This window comes from Hemitrygon akajei, chromosome 2 (assembly GCF_048418815.1).
Source record: "Hemitrygon akajei chromosome 2, sHemAka1.3, whole genome shotgun sequence".
NCBI classification, from domain to species: domain Eukaryota; kingdom Metazoa; phylum Chordata; class Chondrichthyes; order Myliobatiformes; family Dasyatidae; genus Hemitrygon; species Hemitrygon akajei.
In genome coordinates, this window is record NC_133125.1 from 46557208 (window position 1) to 46581991 (window position 24784).

The 24784-nt window shown below is 41.5% G+C and overlaps 1 long non-coding RNA gene across 2 annotated transcripts in view; it reads right to left on the reverse strand.

Moving 5' to 3' along the window:
* Window positions 1-24784, reverse strand: part of LOC140737399 (uncharacterized) — a 202018-nt gene that overhangs the window by 91649 nt on the left and 85585 nt on the right. For both annotated transcript variants that reach the window (XR_012101134.1, XR_012101137.1), the window contains exon 2: window positions 11628-11709. This is a non-coding gene — a long non-coding RNA (uncharacterized lncRNA). The remainder of the gene's footprint in view (window positions 1-11627; window positions 11710-24784) is intronic.

Below are 24784 nucleotides of genomic sequence, written 5' to 3' on the forward strand. Positions count from 1 at the left end.
CCTTCCCTTTCTTCCATGATCTTCTGTCCACTCCTATCAGATTCCCCCTTCTTTAGCCTTTTATCTCTTTCACTAATTGACTTCCTAGCTCTTTGCATCAGCCCTCCCTCTCCCATTTTCACCCATCACTTGCCAACTTGTATTTCCACATGCCCTCCTCCATCTTCCTATTCTGAGTCCTTCCCCCTTCCTCTTCAGTCCTGAAGAAGGGTCTCGGCCTGAAATGCCGACTGTTTATTCATTTCCATAGATGCTGCCTGACCTGCTGAGTTTCTCGTGCTTGTAGCTATAAGAATATTCCAGCTTTTGGAGGGTTGGAGGATTATGACAGAGGCAAATTGGAAGATTGTCAGAATGATACATGGGACAAAAGGGAAGTTCAGATCTTATCTTCACTGGAGCCTAGATTGGTGTCAAGCAACAAAAATATGATTGTCCAAGCTACGGCCAATAGTAGTTGCTCTCAGGACAATGTGGAATAAATTACTGGGCAATATCATGTGGGAAATCTTATGACTTCACTCATGCCATGTGCTGAACTTGTGCCAGATATGCCAAACTAACTAACACCGGAAAACGTCCAGTCAAAATGGCCTGACTGAAAAATGAGCTAGAAATGGCAATTTGCAAATCACCCTTTCCAAAGTACAATATCATTGTGCAGAGCTGAACCGAATAATCATAATTCTAGATGGGAATGTGCTTTTTGTTTTTCAAAGTGGTGAATATCTTTTATTCCACAATCACAGACGCAGCTCTGGATCATCTTCAGTTTAAAAATCTGTACTCTGAGGTGACATAGAAAAAAATATATCTTTTGTAAATGACTGAAGTTATCCACAGTAGCTCACTTGGATTTATCAGCACACAACAGGTTTGTGGCTTGAGTCTCTTATTTTGAAGGAATAATGACTGATGATTAACCTGCTTAAACCGGAAGCAGCAGAGATTTGCTTACAAATGCAACCCACGCAGATAAGCATTATCTACTGACCAATGAAGTTGTTACATTTTATTTTTTCACAATGCAAATAAAATAGCCTGAATAAATTATAATTAACTTATTAATGAAAGATTTTAACTTGTAACTGCAACAGACCAGAAAGCTCTTCAGTCTTGAATTGTAGAAGCCAGGACATTTTATTGTGATGTTTGTTATCTGTGTTAATTTATATTGCTGCTGGTTAAAAGAGATTGCCTTCATGGAAACAAAACACACGTAGCCTGGTTAGGCTAGCACTACGGCGAAGAAGCACAGTGCTGTCAGATATGTTAAACAGAACAGCTATCCGCCTGCTTAGATAAACATAAAAAGTCTCAGCTCACGTTGTGCAATGTTAATGTGTGCAGTATGATCGAATTTCTCTGGAAAACCAATTGTTGAAAATAATTGAGCGCTTATTGCAGGGTTCAAAGGTTGGCAAGCTGCTCTGTGTGTGTAGTGTGGAGATGCCCCTGATACATGTGGTGCTGTCTAATAAAAAGCAGTGTGTGTTTGTTTGCACGTCCACCAAATTCTGTGATGTGATGTGTGTGTGTGTGTGTGGACTGAGAAATCCTTGAAAATAATTGTGAAAAGTGCTTAAAGGTAACCTGCCTGGCCATTTCCAAGGCTATGGATTTTAATGCGTGCAACTGCATAAAGACAGGTTGCCTGTAAATTATATACTTTCCCTCATTGCTACTCTTTCATTTATTTTTACAACCTGAATCTGGCTGTGTGAGGGAAAAGGGAAAAGGGCTTTGCCCAGATTTTCCTCACACTATTTTGATAAACTTCATGATGGTCTCCTCTAACACAATTGAATTTTATGTTGACAGGCCCACTTATAACAAGTGACATGCTAACTTTAACTTGCCTTAATGGAGAAGACTATCTGGAACCTCATCACAATGCCACAGAATTAAAGAGTGATTAAAGCCCACTCAGCTTATTGATTCTACAGAATTAATTGTAAGAGCAATCTGGCTGGTTCTGTTTTTTTGCCTCTTTCTAGATTCTTGTAAGCTCTTTATTTTCAGATACTTATCCAGTTTCCCTTTGAACCCCCTATTAAATCTGTCCCTACCTTAATCCCCGCCATTGAATTCTACATTCTAATCATTTTCTGTGTATTAAATCATTGCTCCAAACCTTTGGTTCTTTTACAATAACCTTTTCTCATGCCCCCTAGTTCTTGCTTCTTTGAACTCTGTTTATACACCTCATGATTTTAAATATCACTATCAGATTTCCTCACAACCTTCTCTGTTGCTTTGGGTGGAGGAGAAAGAACGTCCCGATGAACATTTACAAAACACCGGTACACTGGTTCCACCAGAACTGGAGCACTGGGTCCAGTCTTGGATGCAGCAGTTTTGGAAAGATGAAAGCTTTGCAGAGTGTGTAGGAGAGGTTCACTAGAATGAATTAAGGGATGAGGGACTTTAATTATGTGAACAATTAAGAAGGATTAGAGGGAAGAGCAGGTTAGTATTTGTGTAATATTTTAAGCACAGTAAACTATTAAAAGAACTCACACAAAATGCTGGTGGAACACAGCAGGCCAGGCAGCATCTATAAGGAGAAGCACTGTCAACGTTTCGGGCTGAGACCCTTCGTCAGGACTAACTGAAAGGAAAGATAGTAAGAGATTTGAAGGTAGTGGGGGGAGGGGGAAATGCGAAATGATAGGAGAAGACCGGAGGGGGTGGGATGAAGCTAAGAGCTGGAAAGGTGATTGGCGAAAGTGATACAGAGCTGGAGAAGGGAAAGGATCATGGGACGGGAGGCCTCGGGAGAAAAGGGGAGGGGGAGCACCACAGGGAGATGGAGAACAAGCAGAGTGATGGGCAGAGAGAGCGAGAAAAAAAAAACAACTAAATATGTCAGGGATGGGGTAAGAAGGGGAGGAGGGGCATTAATGGAAGTTAGAGAAGTCAATGTTCATGCCATCAGGTTGGAGGCTACCCAGCCGGTATATAAGGTGTTGTTCCTCCAACCTGAGTTTGGATTCATTTTGACAGTAGAGGAGGCCATGGATAGACATATCAGAATGGGAATGGGACGTGGAATTAAATTGTGTGGCCACTGGGAGATCCTGCTTTCTCTGGCGGACCGAGTGTAGGTGTTCAGCGAAACGGTCTCCCAGTCTGCGTTGGGTTCAGCGAAACGGTCTCCCAGTCTGCGTCAGGTAAACTTAATTAAAAGAACTTTCAGTTCTACTGCTCTATGAGCACTGACCAGTTTTATCCACTCAGATCTGTTTGGGTTGAATTGAAAAACTGGGGGGCTGTTGATTATGTGCAACCTCTACCAACATCCAGCACATCATGGTCTGCAACTCTGCCATCTTCAACAGGTCCCTACTACCAAACGCAACTTTACCTCCTCCCACTCTCTGCTTTCCGCAGGGATTGCTCCTTCCGTGATTCCCTTGCCCACTCGTCTCGCCCCACTGATCTCCGACCTGGCACCTATACCTGCAAGCGGATAAACAATCACACCTGCTCATAAATTCAAGGACCCAAAGAGTTGTTCCAGGTGAGGTAACACTTCACCTGCAAATCTGTTGGGGTCATCGACTGTATCTGGTGCTCCTCTATGTAGGAGAGACCCGACATAGATTGGGGTACCGCTTTATTATAACAGCAAAAAACAGGATTTCCTTTTGGCCAACTATTTTAATTTTAAATGTCATTCCCATGCCAACATTTTGGTCCATGTCCTCCTTTACTGTTATGATGAGGACATTCTCAGTGACATCTAGGCATGAACATTGGTTTCTCCAACCTTTGGTAATTTTTCCGCCTACTTCAATTCCTCACTTTGGCCCCCTCCTTATCTCTTCTCTTCTCCTCAACTGCCTATCACCTCCTCATTGTAGCCCTCCTCCTTCCCTTTCTCCTATGGTCCACTCTCCTATTCCTTCTTCACCAGCCCTTTACCTTTTCCACCTATCACCTCCCAGTTTCTTACTTCATCCCCATCTCCACCACCCACCTGGCTTCACCTATCACCTTGTAGCGTATCTTCCTTCCCCTCCCCCACCTTCTTATTCTGGCTTCTTCCTCCTTCATTTCCAGTCCTGAAGAAGGGTCTTGGTCCAAAACATCAACTGTTCTTTTTTCATTTCTATAGATGCTGCCTAACCTGCTGAGTTCCTCCAGCATTTTGAGTTGCTCTGGATTTTCAGCATCTGCAGAATCCCTTGTGTTTAAGAAGAGGGGAATTAGGTTATGAAGGAAATCTCAATTTTGTGCCTTTGGAGGCACACGTATGATTACCAATGGAGGGAGAGCAGGGAATCAGGAAAATGCAATGACTTAAAGGCCTTTGTGGGGGTGGGAGGTGTGGGACTGATGAGGTAACAAAGATAGGGAAAGACAAGCACCTTAACTCTAAGGAATTACTGAACTGGAAAACTTATCCATTTTTTTCCCTTGACATCTTGTGTGTAAATTTGCTACAAGATTTTTGTGTGAGTTATCCTATTTCATGAGCTGTAAAGCACTTTGAAGCCATATAATGTGAGCTCTTTGTACTTCACTGTGCACATCCTGCTTCAAAGAGAATTATTTGTCATATATTTTAACAATGACTTAATAGACAATGCAGATGACAAACAGTCTGTACTTTGTCAATCTGCCATGCACTGTAGGCAAGTGTTAAAACTTTAAACAAGAAGCCTCAGAGGCAAACTTTGTTTCTTTGAACTCTCTTTTGACAGTCATTTTGTCTAATTGTAGTAGTTCTCTTTTGATCTTCTGTTACTTTAGCTTGGACTTCAAAGTGAAGAACATCAAAATTTATTTATGTATTTCCTCTTCGCCCCACAACCCAAGGTCCTGGGCAAGGTGATTTTTTTTGTGAACCGTCAATTTTATACAAAATGTCTCAGTTGCAGGTGGCTAGATTCAAATTGAGAGTATTTCTTGAGATTAGACACAGTTTCAATATCTATACATTTGACAAATGGGCTCTCAGTTAGGTTAAACATTGTAATTGGCTGAAAATTTCTGTTTTAGTCTTTTTTCATTAATTCTAGTAAGTAAATTATTAAGTATTTCCTGAAATATAATTCCAGATGGTAGCGTATTTGTTCATAGACAGGATCTCAGAAAGATCAAGTATTCTTGAGTTAAAAGGTTCTTTTTCACTGATTAACTTTCTTATGTAACAATGTAGCTGTTATCCACGTCCAGTATCTCTTTCTTTGACATAATGGAGAACAAAGACAGTGAATAGTGCTTGAAATGGTATCTCAGTAAGGTTCAGGAGTTCTCAACTTAATTCCTGGCTGTAACTAGTGCACATCACAAAAATCTGCATGTAAGAAATATTTACCTGCATCCTCTTCCTGATGTCAACAAACCTGTTTCTCACTTATTGGAATTGGAATTGGTTTATTATTGTCATATGTACCAATGAAAAACTTGTCGTGATACTGTGCATACAGACCAGTTCATTACATAGTGCATTGAGGAAGAACAATGTAAAACAATGACAGTGCATAATAAAGTGTAATAGTTACAGAGAAAATGCAGAGCAATAAATAATAAGGTGCAAGGTAGATTTTAGGTTAAGAGTCTATTTTATTATACAAGGCAGTGTAGAAGCTACCTTTGAACCTGAAGGCACATGTTTTCAGACTTTTGTATCTTCTGCCAGTGGAAGAAGGGGGAAGCGAGAATGTCTAGGGTGGGTGAGATCTTTGATTATGCTGGCTGCTTTACTGAGGGGGTGGGAAGCATAGACAGAACCTATGGAGGGGAGGCTGGGTTCAGTGATGTGCTGTGCTGTGTCCACAACTGTCCGCAGTTTCTTGTGTTTACCCTTAGAGAAGATGCCATACCATACCATTATGCATCCAGATAGGACAGTTTTTATGTTACATAGATAAAATTTGTTAAGGGTCGACAGAATCATGTCAATTTTTTTAGTCTCTTTAGGAAGTGGAGGCATTGGTGAGCTCTCTTGGCCGTGGTGTCTACATGGCTAGAGTCATTGAAAAGTAGAGCACAGAAGCAGCCCTTTGGCCCATCTAGTCTATGCTGAACCATTTAACCTGCACCAGGACCATGGTCCTCCATACCCCTACCATCAATGTACTTATCCAAACTTTAATTTGTAGAAGTTTTTCTATTTCAGTTGGTCTATGACAGGCTTTCTGTGATGTCCACTCCGAGGAACTTCAAGTTCTCAACCCTTTGACGTAAACAGGAGCATGTTCACTGCCCGCTCTCCGCTCCAGAAGTCATTCACCAGCACTTTTGTTTTGCTGACACTGAGACAAAGGTGTTGTCATGACAACACCTCTCTAAGCTTTCTATCATCTTCCTGTACTCTGATTCAACAATATGAGGGTTATGGCCCACTACGGTGGTGTCATAGATACAGTTAGAGTAGGATCTGGCCACACAGTTACGAGTGTACTGCAGCTAGAGTGGGGGGGGGGGTGGGGAGGGAGCAAGGGTCTATCTTGTTGAGCATCAGTGTTTAAGTTAATCGTGGCATAGGTGCTGCTGCCAGTCCTTACTGATTGCAGTCTGTTCGTCAGGACATCAAGGACCCAGATGCAGAGGGTAGAGCTGACTCTCAGGATCCAGAGTTTGGTGATGAGTTTGCTTGGAATTATAATATTGAAGGCAGGGCTGTAGTCAATAAAGAATAGTCTGAGATCGGCTTCTTTACTCTTCAGATGCTCTAGAGGTGAGTGTAGGGTGAGGAAGTACAGGACCCTATTGTTGAGGGTGTAGGACCCTATTGTTGAGAGAGTAGGACCCTATTGTTGAGGTTGTAGGACCCTATTGTTGAGGGTGTAGGACCCTATTGTTGAGGTTGTAGGACTCTATTGTTGAGGGTGTAGGACCCTATTGTTGAGAGTGTAGGACCCTATCATTGAGTGTGTAGGACCCTATTGTTGAGAGTGTAGGACCCTATCATTGAGTGTGTAGGACCCTATTGTTGAGGATGTAAGACCCTATTGTTGAGAGTTTAGGACCCTATTGTTGAGAGTGTAGGACCCTATCGTCGAGTGTGTAGGACCCTATTGTTGAGGTTGTAGGACCCTATTGTTGAGGGTGTAGGATCCTATTGTTGAGAGTGTAGGACCCTATTGTTGAGAGTGTAGGACCCTATTGTTGAAGTTGTAGGACCCTATCGTTGAGTGTGTAGGACCCTATCGTTGAGAGTGCATGATCCTATTATTGAGGGTGTAGGACCCTATAGTTGAGAGTGTAGGACCCTATTGTTGAGGGTGTAGGACCCTATTGTTGAGGGTGTAGGACCCTATTGTTGAGAGAGTAGGACCCTATCGTTGAGGATGTAAGACCCTATTGTTGAGAGTGTAGGACCCTATTGTTGAGGGTGTAGGACCCTATTGTTGAGAGAGTAGGACCCTATCGTTGAGGATGTAAGACCCTATTGTTGAGAGTGTAGGACCCTATCTTTGACGGTGTAAGACCCTATTGTTGAGAGTGTAGGACCCTATCATTGAGGTTGTAGGACCCTATTGCTGAGGGTGTAGGACCCTATTGTTGAGAGTGTAGGACCCTATTGTTGAGGTTGTAGGACCCTATTGTTGAGGGTGTAGGACCCTATTGTTGAGGTTGTAGGGCCCTATTGTTGAGGATGTAAGACCCTATTGTTGAGAGTGTAGGACCCTATCATTGAGGTTGTAGGACCCTATTGCTGAGGGTGTAGGACCCTATTGTTGACAGTGTAGGACCCTATCGTTGAGTGTGTAGGACCCTATTGTTGAGGATGTAGGACCCTATTGTTCAGGATGTAAGACCCTATTGTTGAGAGTGTAGGACCCTATCTTTGACGGTGTAAGACCCTATTGTTGAGAGTGTAGGACCCTATCATTGAGGTTGTAAGACCCTATTGTTGAGAGTGTAGGACCCTATCATTGAGGTTGTAGGACCCTATTGCTGAGGGTGTAGGACCTTATTGTTGAGAGTGTAGGACCCTATTGTTGAGGTTGTAGGACCCTATTGTTGAGGATGTAGGACCCTATTGTTGAGGGTGTAGGACCCTATTGTTGAGAGTGTAGGAACCTATCGTTGAGGTTGTAGGGTCCTATTGTTGAGAGTGTAGGACCCCATCTTTGACAGTGTAGGACCCTATTGTTGAGATTGTAGGACCCTATTGTTGAGGGTGTAGGACCCTATCGTTGAGGTTGTAGGGTCCTATTGTTGAGAGTGTAGGACCCCATCTTTGACAGTGTAGGACCCTATTGTTGAGGATGTAGGACCCTATTGTTCAGGATGTAAGACCCTATTGTTGAGAGTGTAGGACCCTATCTTTGACGGTGTAAGACCCTATTGTTGAGAGTGTAGGACCCTATCATTGAGGTTGTAAGACCCTATTGTTGAGAGTGTAGGACCCTATTGTTGAGGTTGTAGGACCCTATTGTTGAGGGTGTAGGACCCTATTGTTGAGAGTGTAGGACCCTATTGTTGAGGTTGTAGGACCCTATTGTTGAGAGTGTAGGACCCTATCATTGAGGTTGTAGGACCCTATTGTTGACAGTGTAGGACCCTATTGTTGAGAGTGTAGGACCCTATCATTGAGTGTGTAGGACCCTATCGTTGAGGATGTAGGACCCTATTGTTGAGGGTGTAGGGCCCTATTGTTGAGAGTGTAGGACCCCATCGTTGAGGGTGTAGGACCCTATTGTTGAGAGTGCATGATCCTATTATTGAGGGTGTAAGACCCTATTGTTGAGAGTGTAGGACCCTATTGTTGAGGGTGTAGGACCCTATCGTTGAGGTTGTAGGGTCCTATTGTTGAGAGTGTAGGACCCCATTTTTGACGGTGTAGGACCCTATTGTTGAGAGTGTAGGACCCTATCGTTGAGGTTGTAGGACCCTATCTTTGACAGTGTAGGACCCTATTGTTGAGATTGTAGGACCCTATTGTTGAGGGTGTAGGACCCTATCGTTGAGGTTGTAGGGTCCTATTGTTGAGAGTGTAGGACCCCATCTTTGACGGTGTAGGACCCTATTGTTGAGAGTGTAGGACCCTATCGTTGAGGTTGTAGGACCCTATCTTAGACAGTGTAGGATCCTATGGTTGAGTGTGTAGGACCCTATTGTTGAGAGTGTAGGACCCTATTGTTGAGGGTGTAGGACCCTATTGTTGAGAGTGCATGATCCTATTATTGAGGGTGTAAGACCCTATTGTTGAGAGTGTAGGACCCTATCGTTGAGGATGTAAGACCCTATTGTTGAGGGTGTAGGACCCTATTGTTGAGAGTGTAGGACCCTATTGTTGAGGGTGTAGGACCCTATTGTTGAGAGAGTAGGACCCTATCGTTGAGGATGTAAGACCCTATTGTTGAGGGTGTAGGACCCTATTGTTGAGAGTGTAGGACCCTATTGTTGAGGGTGTAGGACCCTATTGTTGAGGTTGTAGGACCCTATTGCTGAGGGTGTAGGACCCTATCGTTGAGTGTGTAGGACCCTATTGTTGAGGTTGTAGGGCCCTATTGTTGAGGATGTAAGACCCTATTGTTGAGAGTGTAGGACCCTATCGTTGAGGATGTAGGACCCTATTGTTGAGGATGTAAGACCCTATTGTTGAGAGTGTAGGACCCTATCTTTGACGGTGTAAGACCCTATTGTTGAGAGTGTAGGACCCTATCATTGAGGTTGTAGGACCCTATTGTTGAGAGTGTAGGACCCTATTGCTGAGGGTGTAGGACCCTATTGTTGACAGTGTAGGACCCTATCGTTGAGTGCGTAGGACCCTATTGTTGAGGATGTAGGACCCTATTGTTGAGGATGTAAGACCCTATTGTTGAGAGTGTAGGACCCTATCTTTGACAGTGTAAGACCCTATTGTTGAGAGTGTAGGACCCTATCATTGAGGTTGTAAGACCCTATTGTTGAGAGTGTAGGACCCTATCATTGAGTTTGTAGGACCCTATTGCTGAGGGTGTAGGACCCTATTGTTGAGAGTGTAGGACCCTATTGTTGAGGTTGTAGGACCCTATTGTAGAGGGTGTAGGACCCTATTGTTGAGAGTGTAGGACCCTATCATTGAGGTTGTAGGACCCTATTATTGACAGTGTAGGACCCTATTGTTGAGAGTGTAGGACCCTATCGTTGAGTGTGTAGGACCCTATCGTTGAGGATGTAGGACCCTATTGTTGAGGGTGTAGGACCCTATTGTTGAGAGTGTAGGACCCCATCGTTGAGGGTGTAGGACCCTATTGTTGAGAGTGCATGATCCTATTATTGAGGGTGTAAGACCCTATTGTTGAGAGTGTAGGACCCTATTGTTGAGGGTGTAGGACCCTATCGTTGAGGTTGTAGGGTCCTATTGTTGAGAGTGTAGGACCCCATCTTTGATGGTGTAGGACCCTATCTTTGACAGTGTAGGACCCTATTGTTGAGATTGTAGGACCCTATTGTTGAGCGTGTAGGACTTCATTGGTTGAAGTGCAAATATTCAGTTAGCATTATTCCTCCATGAATTGTGTACCTGTGTTCTCGTGCGAAACAATGCCTTATGCTTTGAATCAAGCCTGAAGTATGACCTCTCTTTCGGTACTTTATTATGGTAAAACTACTAACTCTTCAGGGAGAAGGGAAACAGTTTTGATCCATATGGTTCCACTGTGTCACTGAAAGCAACTTGTCCAATTTTTGTCATTACCAGATTTCCACTTTACTGCCAAGCTGCAATCCTTTAGGAGCTCCTATCCTGACTAATTGTTTTATTGGCCTGGCCTGCTGTGTTCCACCAGCATTTTGTGTGTGTTAATTGTTTTATTTTTTTTATTTAGGGATACAGTACACTGACAGGTCCTTCCGACCCGTTGAGCCTGCACTGCCCAATTGCACTCATGTGACTGATTAACCTATCAACCCATACACCTTCGGAATGTGGGAGGAAACCGGAGCACCAGGTGGAAACCTATGTGGTCACAGGGAGAATTGTATCTGGGATTTTGGCACTATAATAATGTTATGCTAATCACTGTGCTAGGATGCTGCCCAGTTGAAAGTTTGTTTTCAACAAAAATAGTTAGCATGTGCTCTGTTCCTTTTGAATCTTCTTATGTGCTGATAATCTATGCAAATCAGGAGATCAGACCCTTTTGATCATGTTGGCTATGTTCCTTAACCTGACCGATCTGGGGGCCTGGCTTGATGAAATCCTGCCTTCTTTCTCACCCAAAGTGAATTTAGGAATATGAATATACTGTATATGATGAACTCAATGAATTTTATCTGTAGAATGGGATTAGATTAGCTGAATCTCCAGATCAAAACCTGTGGCAGGATATTACTTAATTTTATCGTCTGCACAGATGTCACATCAGTGTGCAAGGGAGAGGTCACACTTAATCAATTTTAATGAGAAGCTGGCCTGAGTAATTTCCACTTAATCCTTCCTTGACTGCTGTCAGTTTTGAACTGTGGGTAAAATGCAATTGCTGTTATGGCAATTTTTTAATATTTGATATAAGTACCTGATGATCCATTTTACTAGCTATTAATAGCTTGCAATTTATGCTTATAATTAAGAAGCATGCTTAGCATCTCAAATGTATGTTTAACCTATTCAATACCAATTCCTTGAGAGTAAACTAATCGTACTATCCATGGCTCCCATTCATTAAATCCATTCTTACCTTGAGTGATATCCTGACAGAAGTATCCTTGCTGAAGACATCCAAGGAAACAATGTGAGTGCCTTGTAACAAGCTGGGCATTCTGAAAATAAATAAACAAACCCTATTATGTGTAGGGTCAGGCAAGATCTGCCAATGGAACTGCTAGAAATCTTTGACAGCTGGCTAATCGTGGCTTACACAGTCGTCAGCCACAGATGACTTTCCCTGGTGTTCAAATTAACTCAAAAAACTTCTAAAAATCAAACTTAAGAAAGGTTCAGCAATTATTAATGATGTAACAGAATAAATACATATTTAAAATAAGATGAATGCCTTAAGAATATGTAACACAATTTATTGAAAAACTAAATTATTTAATTACCCTACAGTTGGTCTTTTAAAGCTATTCTTCTAGCGTGACACAGTAGTGTAGTGGTAAGTGCAAAGCTTTGAGGACCAGTGATCAGCAATATAGTCTCTGTAAGTAGTTTGTACGTTCTCCCTATTCCTCCCGCATTCCACAAGTGTATGGGTTAGGGTTGTGGGCATGTTATGTGGTGACAGTTGCTGGCTGTCTCAAGCACAGCCATGCACTGTGTTGATGGTTTATTTATTGAGATACAGTGTGGAACAGGGCCCTCTGGCCCTTCGCCACGCCACCCAGCAACCCCTCGACTTAATCCTGGCCTAATCATGGGACAATTTACAATGACCAATTAAACTACCAGATAGTACGTTTTTGGACTGTGGGAGGAAACTGGGGCAACTGGGGGAAACCCAAACATACAAACTCCTTACAGGCAGTGGTGAGAATTGAACCCAGGTTGCTTGTACTGTAAAGTGTTGTGCTAACTACTACGCCACTGTGCTGCCCTCCAAATGTGACATTTCACCGCATGTTTGATGCTTTGATGTACATGTGACAGCCTAGTCCAGTGTAAAAAACAAAGCTGCTTTTGCTACACCTGGTCTAAGCAAGGTCAAACTGAGTGGACAGTTTCACAATGAAAACACTGAGCATTCTCTGCTGGACTCAGATAAACTTTCAGGATCTTTCACATGTACGTATATGTATGGATTGTGCACTTCAAAAGTAGCAAGATGTTAAGAAAAACAGACTAAAGAAATAAAGCAATACATCTCAACAGGATTTGAATTGTCTTATTTTCAAGGAAATTCTCACCAGTTACTGAAGCAAGTCAAGGAAAGACTCTCTAATATTGGGGGGAAAAAAGTAACTTTCCAATTTAATGCATTGCATTTAATAAGATAAAGCTGATATGAAATATGATATATTGTTGCTTGCAGCAAAATTTTATTTTCCAATTTAAAAGTCAATGTCTATGCATAAGCGTGTCTGCTACCAAAGTTTTATTTGGCTAACGTATAGTTTATAACTTGTTAAGAATTACTTTTTGAGCACCACCAATGACCTCTGGTAAGCACAGGTAGAGTTTTCAACGACATTGTCATTGTCATTTCATGCAATGAGAAGCATTTATTTGGAAGATCTTGTCAAAACGAATTGTAGTTATTTTATCCCGGTTTTATTAAACCTATTTTATTTGCCTGAAAGTTGGTTTCATTTGCATAAAGTGTAAATGGAAACTATTTTACACAATCTACAAGTAAATTGGGACGGGATAATGACATAGAAGTTTGCATAATGATATTACACTGCCAGCTGTCTATAAGGAGCTTGTATGTTCACACTGTGATTGCATGGGTTTCTTCCCATGTTCCAAAGACATTTGGGTTCGTAGGTTAATTGGTCACATGGGTGTAAATGGGCTGGCTTGCTGGGTCAGAAGTACCTATTTCAATGCTGTATCTCCAAGTAAATAAATAATAAAATAGCAATAAATTTCTAACATTGGATGCTACTTTTGAAGGGGTGACCAAAAGGATTAACAATGTCGAGGCAGTGGATGTTGTCTACATGGACTTTAGTGAGGCCTTTGACAAGGTCCCACATAGCTGGCCAGAATACATGGAACATGTATCACTGAAGGCAGAATGCATGCGACCCAGGGTTAGATAGCAATTTGGACAGGGCCACTGCATCAGGACGTCAAAGGTCTAAGAACAACATGGGTTTCAGCTGCCGGGATTGCCTGCTGTTCATTATGGACACCCTTTCAGGGTGTTGCTTTTTGTGTAACACAGGTGCTGCTAGCATTGCCTGTTGATCAGTAGGCAAAGAGTGCCAAAACCTGTTACAACTTCCCTTAAACTTGAAATGACCCTATCTTTTTATTTATGAAAACCTACTTGTAATTACCATGTACTTGTACTCCATGGTACCTCTGTTCTACAACATTTTTCAGTGCCTGATCATTGACTGTAAACATCTTACCCCCCCCCCACACATCCAAATTCAGCCCTATTTACCATTCCTTGATCCAATTATTCAGCTGATCAAGATCCCATTGTTAATCCTGATAACCACCTTCACTATCGATGACACCACCGATTTTAGTGTCATCTGTAAACTTACTAGCCATGCGATACATTCTGATTCAAATCTTTGATGTAGATGGCATGTAGTAATGGGCCTAGCACCAAGCTCTGGTTATCACCATTAGTCACAGGCCTTCAGTCCAAGAAACAAATTTGCACTGTCAATCCCTCTAGCTTCCAACCTTCAAACTAATTGGACATCCAATTGGTTAGCTCTCCCTAGATCTCAAATCTCCACAAGTAGAGATGTTTCTCATTTTAATTGAGTTCCTAGTTGATCTCCTGATGATACACATTTTCCTTTCAAGTCCTGTCTGGAAGAGGTACCATTGAGCATCTATTTCATAATTGGAGGTATATAGATTATGGCTTTTTAAATTGCTCTTCGATTTTTTTCCGAGTTTAATCCAATTAAAATTATTCTTTAGTATTTAAACAAAAAATGCATCTCTTCTTAAAATATTATTTGATGTTCTTAATATTTGGAAAGGTTGTATTTCTCTAATTAAAACTTATAGAGGTTAAAAGAACAGATATTTTCAATACTGAATTTTTAAAATCTATTTTCTTAATAATTCTTTTAGTTAATCCCAATTTTTACATTGATTGTCAACAACTGTTTCATATCTCAGCATAAATTTAACATTACACAAAACTATAATTTATATACTGCATGGGATGTGTTTATTTACCAATTATGTTATTATTTTCCCCAAGGTAAATTAATGCATCCAATTAGAACTATCAATGTACATTTTAGAAAACATGTCTTGATATTTTTACTTTAATTAATCTTATGATTTTCATTGACCACCTGATAAATTTTGTGATGTATTGGTCAATAGAATGCAAATATTGACAGCTTAAACTGCAGAACTGCTCATTTTATATTAGAGCATATCAACATACAAAAGAGGAGCTGGAGTAGGCGAATGCCCCCCCCCCCCCCCCCAAGCCTGCTCCACATTCCATAAAATAATAACCTATCCAACCTTGGCCTGAGCACTACTTTCCCGTTCTTTTCCCCGACTCCTAGTTTAAATGACTCTGTCTCCACAGCTTTATAGGGTAGAACACAGAGAGAGAGAGAGAGAGAGAGAGAGAGAGAGAGAGAGAGAGAGAGAGAGAGAGAGAGAGAGAGAGAGAGAGAGAGAGAGAGAGTGAGAGTGAGAGAGAGTGAGTGAGAGAGAGAGAGAGAGAGAGAGAGAGAGAGAGAAAAAATAAACTCTACCTGCCTTAAAATGGAGACCATTTATTCTGAAACAATTTCACCTAGTTGTAGATATTCTTATTGTTAGTCTCCATTTTGTTAATCCCTTTCAGATCCCTATATGTCTGAATAAGATTACCTCTCATTCTGCTGAACTGCAAATAGTCCTAACATCCTCAGCCTTTCTTCATCAACATCTCGGTCCCAGCAATCAATTTAGTAAGCCTTCTCTGCTCTGCCTCCAAAATAAATATATCATTCCTTAAACAGAAAGACCAAAACTGTACTCTGTACTCCAGGTATGCTCTCTAAAATTGCATTGAAAATTCCATACTATGCCCCTTGCATTGAAGTCTAATATTCCATTACCCTTCCTATTTACATCCTGTATCGACATGCCATCTTACGGCATTTCTTTTTCCAGGATCCCGAGATGTTTTTACATAATAATTTGTTTTATCATTTTTATTTGCAAAGTGGATAACCTCGCATTTTCCAATATTAAATTCAATCTGCAACTACTTGCACACTGATTTTATATATATATATATATATATATATATATATATATATATATATATAAATAAATACACACACATCCATTTTATTCCTCACATAGTTTGCTATCCCAAGTATTTTTTACATTATCAGTAAACTTGTCTATAGTACACATGAGGCGGCGTGGCACGGCAGCAGTGGCCTTTCAGACCTGGTCTTAATTTAATTTAATTTAATTTTCTATTTTAAGTTTGATACACAATTTTCGATTAGGGCACATGGATAACAGAGCGGCTATCTACCATCGCCAGATACTACTACAATACAGAGATCGCCCAAAAACAAACCTCCACAAAGATCTGCTGGCTGAATTACATTCGCATCACATTCTACAGGGGTTGTATTGACAGCATCCTGAGCAACTGCATCACTGCCTGGTTTGGAAATTGCAACATCTCGGATTGCAAGACCCTGCAGCGGATAGTGAGGTCAGCTGAGAAGATCATCGGGGTCTCTCTTCCCGCCATCACGGACATTTACACTACACGCTGCATCCACAAAGGAAACAGCATTATGAAGGACCCCATGCACCCCTCATACAATCTCTTCTCCCTCCTGCTCTCTGGGAAAAGGCTCCGAAGCATTCGGGCTCTTAAGACCAGACTATCTAACAGTTTCTTCCCCCAAGCTATCAGACTCCTCAATACCCGAAGCCTGGACTGACACCTTGCCCTACTGTCCTGTTTATTATTTATTGTGATGCCGGTACTGTTTTTGTGCACTTTATGCAGTCCAGTGTAGGTCTGTAGTCTAGTATAGCTTTCTCTGTGTTTTTTTATTATGTAGTTCAGTCTAGTTTTTTGTACTGTGTCATGTAAACCATGGTCCTGAAAAACATCGTCTCATTTTTACGATGCACTGTACCAGCAGTTATGGTCGAAATGACAATAAAAGTTGACTTGACTTGACTTGACATGGACCTTTCACCCAGTGCATCATTAATACAAATTTAAAAATATTTTAGCTCCAGTTCTGATTACTATCACCCCCCACCCTACATTATTGATTATCAACACAAAGCAATCCACCTCTCTCACTCAACACTCACAAGATGCTGGAGGAACTCAGCAGGCCAGGCAACACGTATGGAGGAGAGTATAGTTGCCGTTTCGGGTGGAGACCCTTCATCAGGACTGGAGAAAAAAAGATGAGGAGTCATTGTAGGAAGATGGGGGGAGGGGAGGAAGAAACACAAGGTGATAGGTGAAACTGGGAGAGAAGGAGGGGTGAAGTAAAGAGCTGGGAAGTTGATTGGTGGAAGAGATACAGAGCAGGAGAAGGGGGAATCTGATAGGAGAGGACAGAGGCCATGGAAGAAAGAAAAGGGGGAGGAGCACCAGAGGGAGGTGATGGGCAGGTAAGGAGATAAGGTGAGAGAGGGGAAAGGGGATGGGGAATGGTGAAGAGGAAGTTCGAGAAATCGGTGTTCATGCCATCAGGTTGGAGGCTACCCAGACAGAATATAAGGTGTTGCTCCTCCAACCTGAGGGTGTCCTCATTGTGACGGTAGAGGAAGCCATGACCTGACACGTCAGAATGGGAATGGGAAGTGGAATTAAAATGGATGGCCACAGGGAGATCCCACTTGTTCTGGCAGATGAGCATAGGTACTCGGTGAAGCGGTCACCCAGTCTATGTATGTCGGGTCTCACTGATATACTGGAGGCCATATCGGGAGCACCGGATACAGTAGATGACCCCAATAGGCTCACAGGTGAAGTGTCACCTCACCTGGAAGGATTGTTTAGGGCCTGAATGGTACAAAGGAGGGAGGACACCTATCTCACTCCTATTTCCTGTTAGCTAACCATTCCCTTATCCATGCCAGTATATAAGACCCAACCCCTTATGCTTTTCTTGTTCTTTTATGTGGCATTTTATCGAATGTGTTCTGTAAATCTAAATTCATAATACATCCTCCTCCAGTTTCCCCCATACTTATTCTATGTGTTACATCCTTAAAGAACTCAAGTTAACTTGTCAAAAATATTGATTCTGCTCAATAATTTTATGATTTTCTAAATGTCCTGCTATTACCTCCCTAGTTATAGATTTCAGCATTTTCTCACCAAAAATTGTTCTACTAATTGGTCTATAGTACTCTGTATTTCTGTCTTCTTCCTTATTTGAGCTATGGCAATATATTTGCAGTTTCCCATTCCACTGGTTTTGCTTCAGAATTCATGGGAATTTTGGAAGATTATTAATAACACATCACTGTCTCTGCTGTCACTTCTGTTAAGATCCAGGTCTGGGAACTTGTTGACTTTAAGTCCCATTGCACCATGCTTCACATTTTTTTTGCTGGTGATAGGTACTTTTTTATATTCCTCCTTACATATAGCCCCTTTGATTTTAAAGTCTCCTAACATGATAACCCTCCAAGAGGACAACTTGGTCATGGTTTGGAGGCTTGCATACATCAATGACCTGGAGAGTTATGTTGGCTGGAATCAGGACTCTTGGTGGGGTCACCCATGATAAACAGGTCAAAGGATATAGACCAGACTAAGAGTGGCCCACTGGTACTCCAGGTTCGGGGTTCAGCTCAGGGCTAACAACCCTGAACGGTAAAACAAAACTGTTACGGAAACAGCAATGAAGAAGATCTTTACAGCTAGGTGCAGCAGTGTTCCTGAGTCTCCACCCAGAACTTGCACGGCTGACAGTAGTGAAAACTGAAAGGAAGCTACCGGCCTGTTGAAGGAAGCCGGATATGAAAGAACTTCATTGTTAGCATAATGTTCAGTAACATGATGACCTAACCAAAATAATTATATAGAACTTCTGTTATTTCTTTTTCCTATTATTAATTGTCCAGTTCCTCCTCTATAGGGCTAAGGATTTCCTTTAGATAGTCTTTTCCGTTTTATTTACATGTGGAAGCTATTTGCTAGTATATTCTTACACTCTGTTTGCTCCATTTTTATAACGTTTTTGTCATTTTTTTTTCCTTTTTATCCCATTATCCTTTACTGGCTTCATAAATGGTTCAAACCCTCTGGCCTAAGACTAACCTTCACAACATTGTGTGCCTTCTGTCTACCTGTTAGCTTTCTGAGTCAGTCACAGACTGAGCTTTCTTCCTGTAGTTTTTTCTCTCTGTTTCACCGGAATAAAGGTTCAAAGGTTCATGGTTCAAACCCTCTGGCCTAAGACTAACCTTCACAACATTGTGTGCCTTCTGTCTACCTGTTAGCTTTCTGAGTCAGTCACAGACTGAGCTTTCTTCCTGTAGTTTTTTCTCTCTGTTTCACCGGAATAAAGGTTCAAAGGTTCATGGTTCAAACCCTCTGGCCTAAGACTAACCTTCACAACATTGTGTGCCTTCTGTCTACCTGTTAGCTTTCTCAGTCAGTCACAGACTGAGCTTTCTTCTTGTAGTTTTTTCTCTCTGTTTCACAGGAATAAAAGTTCAAAGGTTAATTTGTGTCAAAGCACGCATGTACAATGCAACCCTGATATTTGTCTTCTCCAGATAGCCATGAAATGCAGAAAAGAGGCATCAACTCCTTCCCCGCACAATAAGGAAAAAGAAACAAAACTCACAAACCCGAAACACCCCAACCCCTCCTTCACAAAAAACAGCAACAACAGCTTCAAACCCCCAACCCCTTCCCTCGCAGAAAGTAGACCCACATGGAAAACTGCAGCTGGAACATTGTACCTCAAACCCCCAACTCCCTTCCTTGCAAAAAAACCAGTGACATAACATCGAACACCCAATCAAAATCCCAGAAAGAACAGCAATTGCCTCGATGCTTCAATCTTCCTCGACACTTCGAAATAGAGTCGATCATGGCCCCACGCTCCATCTCTAGTCTTCACCATGCTGCAGCTCTCTCTCCTGTCTTGGGATCATTTGGTTGAAGTCCAAACTACAAATCACAGGTTCCAGAAGTTTTCAAAAGACAACTAAGGCCAAACAAACAAGCAGAAGGTATAGAAAAGGTGAAAGGATTGAAGAGATTGGAAGATGTCACCTGAAGAATCCTTGTTCACTGGTGCCACCTTTGGTCACTTGACTTCTGGAACATACCCTCGCTGAGGTATATGAAATCACTCCTCAGATATTTGCTACTGTTGATCTATTGTTCTCCTCTTTATTTCCCAGGTCAGTTCTGTCCTTGTAATCAACTTTACTTAAGGTTAGGATAGTAGTTTCAGGGCAAGCTCCCCACTCCTAAATTCTACATAGGGCAGCCATTCCCTGGGTTGAATTTGAGATTAAGAATCTTGTTATTAATTATTCAACCAGATAATTTATAAATTAGCCATCATTGATAATGTAATGCATAAATAAATAATCAATTCTTTAAATAATGAGTCATCAATTCAGAGCATCTTATTACACAACATGATCACTGATGTCATGATCACAAATCAATTCACACTACACGTATCACTGGAACTCTTTGAATTTCCCTGTTGATCCACTTTTTAACTGTTTATCAAAACATAAGAAATAGGAGTGAGACCACAATTCACCATTTAATAACATTGTTGAGACATATAACATAAAACACAGAACAGCACAACACAAGAATAGGCCCTTTGCCCTAATATCTGTGCCGAACATGATACCAAATGAAACTAAATTGCTGCTGACTATACACGATCCATACCCAGCACAATATGTCCAGGGACCAGCACGTATGTGCCAATACAACCTAGAAGCCTGCACTGATTTGGTTTGTCATCTAAAACACTTGAGATCCTGACACACTTCAAAAGATGCACAGTGGAGAGTATCCTGACTGATTCCATCACACACAAAATGCTGGTGGAATGCAGCAGGTCAGGCAGCATCTATAGGGAGAAGCACTGTCGACATTTCAGGCCGAGACCCTTCGTCAGGACACCCTTCGTCCTGACGAAGGGTCTCGGCCCAAAACATCGACAGCGCTTCTCCTATAGATGCTTCCTGACCTGCTGTGTTCCACCAGCATTTTGTGTGTGTTGTTTGAATTTACAGCATCTGCAGATATCCTTGTGATTCCATCACAGTCTGGTACGGAAACACCGATGTCCAAGAATGGAAAAGTTTACAAAGAGGATCCGACTCCCCCACCATCCTGACCATGATTTCTTCTTGCAGTTGCCATCGGGAAGGCGGTGCAGGAGCCTTAGGCCTAACACCACCTGTCACCTGACCCAGTGTGGCTAACTTCATTTGCCTCAACACTGAACTCACGTTCTCGGTACTACTTATCTATCGATCTTTCTATCTACTTAACTAATTATTTACATGCCTGTTTATCTGCTTGTTTATTTATTTATTTACTTTTGTATTTGTGCAGTGTGCCTTATCTTACATATTGATTGTCAGTTTTGTGTGAAGTTATTTTTCACTGATTCAGTTGTATTTCTTTGTTCTACTGTGAATGCCTGCAAGAAAATGATTTTAGTGTAGAATATAGTTTGATAATAAATTTAATATGAAATTTGAACTTAATTATGGGTCTATGTAACAGCCTTTTAAATGCCAATATCATATCTGCTTCCACCATTATCCCTGGATAGTGTCTGTTGTCAGCACCTACCATTCTCTGTGTAAACTTGTCCTGCACACCTCACATCTTTCTCCCTTTCACCTTAACTGCATGCCCTCTAGTACATGATATTTCTATCCCGGGAAGACAGTCATAATCTTTCTTCCCTGTCTATGGATCTCAAAATTTTACAACCGTTTTTCAGGTCTCCCCTCGTCCTCTGACATTCCAAATTTCTTGGTGTTCACCTGGTGGAGAATCTCACCTGGTCCCTCAACACCAGCTCCATAGCAAAGAAAGCCCAGCAGCATCTCTACTTTCTGCGAAGGCTGAGAAAAGTCCATCTCCCACCCCCCATCCTCAACACATTCTACAGGGGTTGTATTGAGAGCATCCTGAGCAGCTGCATCACTGCCTGGTTCCTGGTTCGGAAATTGCACGATCTTGGATCGCAAGACCCTGCAGCGGATAGTGAGGTCAGCTGAGAAGATCATCTGGGTCTCTCTTCCCGCCATTACAGACGTTTACATCACATGCTTCATCCGCAAAGTAAACAGCATTATGAAGGACCCCACGCACCCCTCATACAAACTCTTCTCCCTCCTGCCATCTGGGAAAAGGCTCTGAACCATTCGGGCTCTCACCACCAAACTATGTAACAGTTTCTTCCCCCAAGCCATCAGACTCCTCAATACCCAGAGTCTGGACTGACACCAACTTACTGCCCTCCACTGTGCCTATTGTCTTGTTTATTATTTATTGTAATGCCTGCACTGTTTTGTGCACTTTATGCAGTCCTGGGTAGGTCTGTAGTCTAGTGTAGCGTTTGTGGTGTTTTACGTAGTTCAGTGTAGTTTTTGTATTGTTTCATGTAGCACCATGGTCCTGAAAAACATTATCTCACTTTTACTGTGTACTATACCAGCAGTTATGGTTGAAATGACAATAAAAAGTGACTTGACGACTTGAATACAGCCCAAGTTTGTCTAACCTCTCCTCCCTAACCTAATCCAATTTGCTGCCCAACCCCCATTTCCTATGATACCCATAGCATATAAAAACCTATTTCAGCCTCTAACATCTACAGCATAACAAGACTCCCAAAGATTTACATCCTCTTCTAAATGCTGACTCTTTGCCTTGAAGCCATGCACACTGAGAGGAAACGCTACTTGTCTCAGTCAGGTGGAGCAGTGTAATAGGATGGGGTGGGTAGCAGATGGTGCATATGAGCCACCAAGTCACTGCTACTTTGCAAATGTGCAGCCTCAGCTCATCTATGGGAATTAAAATCAGGCCAATAGCTGAAGAAGTTACAATTATAGAGATGGATCATAAAGCCTTTACTTGGGTATTCTGCCCGTTGATCCAAAAGTGCTGGTTAATGCCACAATATAATGGGAAGGCAGTGACATTATAGTCATATGTCCCTGCCCATAATTTAGCTGGTTCTTCAGGATAGCTTCTGCTTGTTATGGGGAGTCAAAATCAGGCTAGTGGCCAAGGTTTTAGGAGATAATGAAAATCGATGTTCATTCATTTTATCTTCAGTGATTTTGATAAATAATAGTTCTGCTTTGCCAGACAAAACCAGATCTCTTCCAAGTTTTATATCAGAGTGAATATAATCCAGAGATTAAGTAGAATACTCTGTTATATAATTTAAATATGAACCCACGTAGCACAAAATCAGCCTACTGAGTCTCAATGGACATCAAACAGACATTTATGTTAATCCTAAATTAGTCAGTTTTATCCTCTGTACATTCCCATCAACTCCCCCTATACTCTACCACTCACTGTCGTACCAGTGACAGCTTACAGTAATCAATTGTCCTACCAACCCACATACCTTTGGGATGTAGGAAGAAACAGGAGTATCAGTGAGAAAGGCTGTGTCAGGCTACTTGTTTGTATAGCTTTGCAATTTCAACTGTAGTCATCAGTTTTCTGATCCATAATCTTGATAACAGTGGTACATAATCCATACAATTGTACATCAAAAAACTTGTTCCAGCAATTAGTAACAAATGTATGAGACCACACAGAGCCCCGAAAATTGGAGGTCAGGGAGCTGATTTCAATAAAGAAATAATGCTTTTACTTCCTTTACTTCTTCTTCTTTCAAATATGATTCAGTTACTATTGAAGGCTGTATCTACAGTTTGTGGGTGTGTTTTCAGGTGACTGAGTGATTTGGCGCTTTGCTGTTTCTGAGGGAGCTCGGTCATGTTTCAAATGTGCGGCCTGGAGGCCAAAAAGCCTAGAGATGGGGTATGAGCCCGATTGGCATCATTTCTCACCAATTAAAGCATCAAGGAAGATTGAAATCAACGACGAAGAGAGCAGGTGGTGAGCGTGTGTTCAGTGCCATCTGCCTGCGAGTGACCCGTCTCCCTTTTGCGCTTGCTCACTGCGCCTGGTGGAAGGTGCCTGTGCTCGATTGGTCTCTCTCTCCCTCTCGCTTATTGCTGTTGGAGTCTTGGGTCGTGGGCACAGTTTGATCGATCAGTTTGTGGGCTCGACTCTGCAGTTCATGGCATGTTTTTCTGGTTGCTCCTTTATTTTGTTGCTATTTTGATTGTGGCAGACTGGCTTCTGCGGCCTGCAGTCAATGAGCAATACAGAGCTAAATCAAACTGAACTGAGCTGAAACTGACTACTCCTGGTCTGTTTTGTTGACTCTCTGGTTGATGTTTTATGTTCTGTGTTTTTCCACTCATTTTTTGCCGTTTGCATGATTTGTTCTTTTTTTTTTTGCATGTTGGGGGCTTGATGTTTTACTTTGAATGGATTCCATATTTTTTTTTGCCTGTGGAAAGACAAATCTCAGGGATGTATACTGCATACATATAATGGTAATAAATATACTTTGAATCTGTTTGAATGATAGGTACAGATTTTCCCAAACTTGCTTAAATTTAGACTTGTTTTCTGGTCGACTTATGACATTGAAAAAACTTAGAGTTAAAAAGTGTTTGCATCTGGATTGATCTTAACCTGTTGCAGATCATTAATCTGAAATATTATTATATCCGTCTTGTTTGGAGTGAGATTTGTGTGACTTATTAATTTTACAATTGAACAATCATCTCATGTTTCTTCTACAGCTGAACAACTAGCTCACACATTAACTACTGGTCAATAGAGAACACCATAGATGTAGGGTCTAATTACAGGATTACCTTTATCCTTCAGTAAGTTCACCGACTCTATAATGATTAATTTCCAAATACGCATTACTTGAAATATTTCTTTGAATGATTTAAGTCCCTGAGAGCTTTATATTGCTCAATTCTGACTTGATAATGCTCAAGTCCAAATACTTAGCCAGAAATGACCATAGCACTGAACTCTGGAATTTCCTCCTCAAATCTCTTTGCTTCTCCACCTCTTCTTATTCCTCTATAAAAACCAACCTCATTAAGCAACGTTAGTTAATTGCCCTGTTATCT